This window comes from Pteropus vampyrus, unplaced genomic scaffold (genome assembly GCF_000151845.1).
Source record: "Pteropus vampyrus isolate Shadow unplaced genomic scaffold, Pvam_2.0 Scaffold55, whole genome shotgun sequence".
Classification (NCBI taxonomy): domain Eukaryota; kingdom Metazoa; phylum Chordata; class Mammalia; order Chiroptera; family Pteropodidae; genus Pteropus; species Pteropus vampyrus.
In genome coordinates, this window is record NW_011888836.1 from 4127240 (window position 1) to 4133239 (window position 6000).

At 40.1% G+C, this 6000-nt stretch overlaps 1 protein-coding gene across 2 annotated transcripts in view; it reads right to left on the minus strand.

Moving 5' to 3' along the window:
- TTC39C (tetratricopeptide repeat domain 39C) overlaps nucleotides 1-6000 on the minus strand; it is a 90818-nt gene that overhangs the window by 35836 nt on the left and 48982 nt on the right. The gene's annotated exons all lie outside the window — the stretch shown is intronic.

The following is a 6000-nucleotide window of genomic DNA, read 5'->3' on the forward strand; positions in this document are numbered from 1 at the left end:
TCATCTATCATTGTACCTTCTTTTCTTTGTAGGGCTTAAATTCTTTATTCGTTGTCTGCTTACCTTTACTACACTGGAGGACCCACTGGCAAGAACCATGTATTATTTTGTTCACTGTTGCATCAAGCCCCTCATACATTAGCTAGACCATAGAATATAATGTATATGGAATGAAGGAATGAATGAATGATTGCAACCATGCAAGCATCACTTGAATCTGACTTTTTTTCATGTGTTCTGTGAAACATAAGCCTCCATCCCGTCTCTGAACTTCCAAGCTTTCCTGATAAACCTCTTTTATTAATGCTTACATTTGCCTAGCCTGTGTTTCATTTCTCCTCAAGCACAAGTTCTAAGTAATTCACTGCTAAATTTAGACCCAAGCACCAAGCATAGAGACTTGCCAAAAAAATCAAACAAGCAAACAAAAAGGATTAATATTTATTGGGTGAACAAATGGCCAGTTTAATAACAAAAAAAGTCATTACACGTTAAATGCAGAAATGCAAAGAATCCTCAGTTCATCTCTATCTAATGCCTATTAGTGGCTTAACCGCATTTTATTGGGGTGGCTTTAATTGGTGTATGACAACAGTGCTCATCACTGGCCCAGCAGCGAGATCCAATGAAGGGGGGTGGCAAAAAAGAAGCTACTTCACACCAGAAGGTGAAAATTTATTTTTAAAGCTGTTTCCATTATTTCCCGTTAGGGCAATTTTTCTTGACAGAGCCCTCCTGAGAATATGTGCCACAAAAAGGACTTCAGACATAAGACCTGGGATCCATCCCCCTCGATGTCCCTGGCCCCTCTCAGATAAGCCCTCAGGTCCCGCCTCAACTTCCCCTCCTATAAACATGTTTCCCTTCTAATGAAGAAGGGGAGGGCTAGTTGATTTATTTGTGCTTATCTGAGTGCATCATCATCACCTTTCTGAGAAAGAGGTCTTCTGCAGGGAATTTTCTGTAAAATCATTCTTTCGTTAACTGCAGAAGAGCCCTCATCCATGTGGCCCTGTTACCAATATGGCACCAACACTCTGACCCAATGTACAAACAGAAGATGTGAACTATCCTACACTCCCAGGCCCTTTAGGATAGCAGGAAACGGAGTTCTTAAAGAGTTATTTGTAAATTACAGAAAAAATACATAACATATCTGATTTATAAGGGTCTAACTACAGAACTGAAAGTGATCTAAGAAGATATGGTATGTGTGGAAAAAGAGTTAACACAGCAGGCTTACCATTGTCCTTTGAGAGACCTGCTTACGACGTTGTCGGCCCTGGTCTGGCATCTGGGAACTTGGATTTGGGAGGATTCCCACCATTTACAGAACAGATAAGAGTGGCTCACTGTACCTACATTATTTGTATAAACAATGTATTTTATTTGGAACACTTGCTTTCCTCGGGGAGTCTGAAATCTGGGTTCGTACAAAGCAGACGGTGTCTACATAGTAGCGCCCCCTAAAAACTCTGGGCCCTGAGTCTCTAATGAGCTTCCCAGTTGGTAACATTTCATCTGTGCTGTCACGACACTCGCTGACTTGGAAATTAAGCATATTCTACGCAACTCCACTGGGAGAGGGCCTTGGGAACTTGTGCCTGCTATTTCCCAGACTTCACCCCATGCACCTTTTTCTTTGCTGTAATAAATCAAAGCCATGAGCATAATTATAGGCCAAGTCCTCCAAGCCAATCATTGAACTTGAGAGTCCTGAGGACCTCCAATTCATGGAATAAAGCTATGATTTTACTTAAATGTATCAGTTTTCTAACAAATGATGACTATCTCCTAAGGGATCACAATGCAAAACACAACCATTCCACAAGTTCTAGATTATTAATTTCCTATAGCCTAAGTGCACTGAAAAGAATGCTGTAAGATAGGATGAACGAGCAAAACAAATCAGTCAATACATGCTTTTTAAAAAGAGAAGTATTTTTATAACTTAATTATAAAAGTAATTACATGTTTGAAACTATTTTCACTCAGTTCAATTTAACAAAAATATTTACTGAGCAAATACTAAATTTCAGGAACTGAATAAGAAATAAGACACAAATCCTGCCTTCAAGAGGCTCAAAGACTTTTTACCTCCTAAATAGAAGTACTGTGGGAAAAGGAAGGTTTGAGAAAACCCTGGAACTTTTTTGTATACTAGCAAAGTGTTCGGGCTGATCCAATATGCTCACAGATGTGAAAGATGACTCTCAGTCATGATCCAAAAAGCCAAAGACTGAATAGAAAAACAGAAAAAGGAAAAAAAAAAAAAAAAGAAATAGGAAACTAACATATATATTCACATGTATATTCTTGAGAGCACAAAAGCAACTAGGATCTAACTGAAGAGAAATAAACATTGGTATGGATTTTAAAAAATGAAAGAAAAAGAAAACCAGCAAAATCTTAAAAATATTAATCAGCTATTGGTTAAGTTCCTATTATATGCCTAGGTCTCTTCTTGATATCTAAGCAACACAAAAGAACTGAGACATAAATAATCTCAGCCCTCCAAATGCCCATGATAAAATTAGAAAATAAAACATGAAAAAAATAAGTGTGCATAAGACTATATATATATAGTCTATAGACATATATATAAAACTATAAGACTATAGACATATATATATATACACACACACACACATATATTTATATATATACACACACACATACATATGTATGTGTGTGTGTGTGTGTGTGTGTGTGTGTGTGTGTACCTGCTCCATTGGATCATATATAGAAAAATGAAAACAAATGATGTTGAGATTATGGGTGAATTGTTCTTTGTTATTTCCTTTTTGTCATTTGATTGTTTTCAATGTACTAAATACATACATAAATTAGAAAGTGCAAAATAAGTTGTGGGATTTTAGAAGAAAACTTTACTTCCTTCTAACTGAGAATTTTTCTCTCTAAATTCTAAACCACCTGGCACCCATGCCCACCTGGCACCCATGCCCAACTGGAAATTTAGAGGAAAAAATTAACTCCATTTTATCCTGCGTTTTTGAGGCTACTGCAGCTTTATTAAGGGAGCAAAGCTCCCGTCTAGGGAAAGGCAGCATTCCGGGAGAGAGAAACAGGAGTGCAGGCATGAAGGCACAGAGAGACAAGGCGTCAGAGGCAAAGTGAAACAGGGTACACGGGACAAAAGGGTTTAAGGATGGTGCGCTCAGATTATGGAGGCCCCTGGGGTCCCGCTAAGGAAGGAGACCTGCACAGGAGAAATGGGGAATTTCTAAGACTGGGGTTGAAGGGACTAGTTAGGGAAATGAACTGTAGTAATCCAGATCCCAGGTGAAGAGTTATAGGAAAGGTGGTAGCAATAGAAACAAACACAAAAATCCATCAACGCCAGCTGCACACAACTTAGTTGATAAAACAAAACAAAAACATGGTAAAAGTCCATTTTTATAGACTAAAAGTTAAATTAATTCAGCATGTCTAATTTCTTGCCTAAGAAAGGAAATTAGGTGCCAGTGTCTAAAAGGACAAGTTAAAGTCTATAGTAATAAGCATTAATGCCCTTAATTTAAGCCAGGTAAACAGAGCCCAAAATTTTGATGAAGTCAAAGATTATAAACTAAAACAGGTGCAAAACAAATACACATATAGAGAGAGATTTTATTTTTACTACTTTCTAAATTCAACTTGGCACTGAAACAGGTTCCCCAGGATTTGCTCTACTACTCCCAGTCCCAAACACTGTGACTATAACATCTGAGCACAGACAGAACCCAAGCGGATGAGCAAAGGTTGAGGGAGGATTGGGCAGGGTGCGCTTCACAGCAGACAGTAGGCGTACTGCACCACAGCTCCTGCAGGAGGGACTCTTACTCTTAGCTCAATGGCATAGCAATGTGGCCCTCGAGCGCATGTCTTCCCAACAAGCAGAGAAAACAGTATTCAAGATCCTTTCACATGACTCCTGAAAGGTCGAATATAAATCATTTGGCCACTATGATCTGTGCCTGTGGAGGAAGACAGAGAAGAAAACCACAGACTGCTTGTCCTCTCCTATTGGGGCCAGCCTCAATCAGCTGGGAGATGTAGGAAGGAGAGAAAACTCTGCCCCCTTATCAGGGATGGGAGTGAGGTGAGGGGGGTTCTTCCTGGCAAAGGGCAAGCATTGCCTGGAAGATGAAAATATCAAGTTATATCAAATTAATCTTGGAAAAAATTTTGTAGATGTTTCAGTGGAGACTCCACTGAGAGCTCTTACCATAGCATTCTGCCTGTTCACTGTCAGAGATGAGGCTAGTTAACCCTACAATAGAAGCTAAGTTGAGGCTTGCCTTTCATATTATCCACATAACTTTGGAAGGGAAAAGATGATTTAGTTTTTACTAGTCAGCTTACCTCCTCATTATTATCTTTACCCCTAGTTGACAGACTTCCAACAGACTCGCTTCTCTAATCAAAACTATTCTTGGGGCTTCTTGGGGCTCAATATCATGTATCACTTTTCTGAATGGCATCGCCCTTTCTTTAATTTACATATTACAAAACCCCCATGTGCTAGGCAAGGGAACCATATCAGGTGCCAGGGACCGAGAGGAGAAAATGGACTGCCATTCTTTATAGCCCTGCTCAGAGACAGGATCAAGGATCCTCGATCTTCCCAGGCAGAGATCAGGAACTGCTCATTCCCTGTGCAACCTCTATGACTAACTATATGTCTACTGGTGAAGGTACTGAGGAAAGAGAGAAAATAGGGAATATATAAAATGGAGTCATTACCAAGACGTTAGAATTATTACTACCATGAAGGTTAAGGCATAAAACAATACTCTGTTCTTACTCTAACTAGCCTGAGAACTTAATTTTTTTTTTTAACTTTCCAGTCGTACATCAATGCCTAGATATACATCTGGATCTCCAGGTAACCCCTTCTAATTACCCCCTGAAGGACTCACATATCCAGACTTCCTGGCACCCATCTTCCAGACCACCTGGCATCCATCATCCTGACCGTCTGACATCTGACTGATAATCATTCTGGACCAATCCTAGGGCTAAGAATGCAGGACTAATAATTCTCAAGAATGTACTTTTTACTATAAGAACGTTTAACTTTTCTTTCTTCTTCAGAACACTTCTGAGTTTTTGCCCAGCTGGCTATTTCTAGCAAAGCCTCCAGACTCTGAGTTCGTTCTACAGAATCACCCTGGATTATAATTTATTCCTCTTTCTTCCCTGCCTAACTATCAATTGCCTCAGGAAAAGATCTACATCTCTAGACCATTAACACCTATCACCTCACAGTGTCTGACACATAGTAAGTGCTCAATAAATATGGGGGAAAAGATAGCAGGTAGGCACAGGTCCCTGCCCCCAAGAAATGTACAGCCTAATAGACATGTAAATAAAATTTGTATCGCTGTGTGACTAATGCTCTGACTAGCTATGTACAGGGCACATACAGAGCAACAAAGGCCAGAGAGAAACATAAACAGGGTGGGGGTATTCCATGCTGTTGGACAGTGTGTACAACAGCATGAGGCAGCAAAGGGCATTCAGAACTGCAAGGAGCTCTGCTTAGCTAGATACGACGGTAAGAAGGCAGGTAGGCTGGAAAGGGAACCGGGTTCTCACATGCCGCCTAAGGAAAGAATTGGATTTTACCTTGTAGGTGATGCAGGATAGGTAAGTGTTTAAAGTACAAGTGTACTCAGTTTTAGAAAGATGGCCAAAAAGAGAATGTCACCTGGAGAAGCATGTGAGTCAGCAGCATGCAGTTATACTATTTCAGGGGCTAGTTCCATGGGACCTAGGGAGAAAGTAGGCATGGGTAGTGAGGGAGAAGGCCTGAGAAACCTGGGTTTCTGGGCCACTCACAGGGTGGTTGCTCAAGTGATGAAACTAAGGTAAAGGGAACATGGTGAGAATACTAGAAATTCAGGTATACCAAGAAACCCACGGATCAGGTACTATTCTGTGATCACTAACAAGCGGTGTAAATTATTCAACCTCGACCAAATCATTCAGCCTCAA